Source organism: Bos indicus, chromosome 29 (assembly GCF_029378745.1).
Source record: "Bos indicus isolate NIAB-ARS_2022 breed Sahiwal x Tharparkar chromosome 29, NIAB-ARS_B.indTharparkar_mat_pri_1.0, whole genome shotgun sequence".
Classification (NCBI taxonomy): domain Eukaryota; kingdom Metazoa; phylum Chordata; class Mammalia; order Artiodactyla; family Bovidae; genus Bos; species Bos indicus.
In genome coordinates this window covers 36,405,947-36,406,935 of record NC_091788.1, presented here as the reverse complement: position 1 = coordinate 36,406,935, position 989 = coordinate 36,405,947, and the positions used below count along the sequence as shown (strand labels likewise).

The following is a 989-nucleotide window of genomic DNA, read 5'->3' as shown; positions in this document are numbered from 1 at the left end:
TTTTACAACCTATTTCAAGTGCTCCGTGAACATTTTCATATTAAACAATCTTCACAAAATAATTTTTGAAGACACAGCAGTAGTTCATCCTGTGGGTGAACCATGAGTTATTTAACCATTTCCTTGCAGACTTTAGCTATTCTCCCACTCCCTTAATGAATCTTTTTATTTACTATTTTTTCCTTTGATAAATGGCATGAAATTGGTACGTGATAAATTTTCCAGAACTCGAAGATGTAGTGGTCAGAAGTTATGGACACCAGGGCCCACTTTGGGCGCATCTATCACATTGAAACAATACAGAGATCAGCTTGGCCCTTGTGCAAGACAACGTGTATATTTGTGAAATGTTCCATATTTTTGTATGTTAACTAGATGGTCATCGTTTCCCAGTTTATGCAAACATCAAATCACCATGTCATGTACCTGAAAATAATGTAAAGTTGTATGTCAGTTATCTCTTGATGTAAAAAAAGTAACGGACATTTTTAGGGCTCTCGGTAGATATTACCAAGTGACCTGCCAAGTTTGAACCCTTTAGATGCCTTTTAGCCAACAATTAGATTTCCCATTTCACTGCTTCCTCCCCAGTATGGGGAATTAACTTAAAATATGAAAAATACTATCTTGTGTTTTCATTTGCATGTCTCTGGTTCCTACCAAGTTTTTTTTGGCTATCTTCCTTTCAAAAATCACCTTCATGTGTTTATTATCTTTCTGTTCCATCTTCATCACTTAAGACAGCTTGGATAACTGAGCGATAACCCAACAGAGTGCTAACTTAATAAATATTTTTATAATTGACTGAAAATCCATATGGGCTACCACCCAGGAACCAATATTGCATACAGTTTTTGTGGCTCCTCTTCTATCAATCTTTCCCAATTAAATGATTTTTCCTATGCAAAGTAGTATTTGGAGAAAATGGGATTTTTTTTCTACTCCCTGTAGTCCTAAGAGACATTCTCTCGGTTGAAATTTTTCTCTCT

General features: G+C 35.6%; 1 pseudogene; it reads left to right on the top strand.

Annotated features, from left to right (window-relative positions):
* Positions 1-263: 263 nt before the first annotated feature.
* Positions 264-362, top strand: LOC139180805 (U6 spliceosomal RNA; annotated as a pseudogene).
* Positions 363-989: the final 627 nt, after the last annotated feature.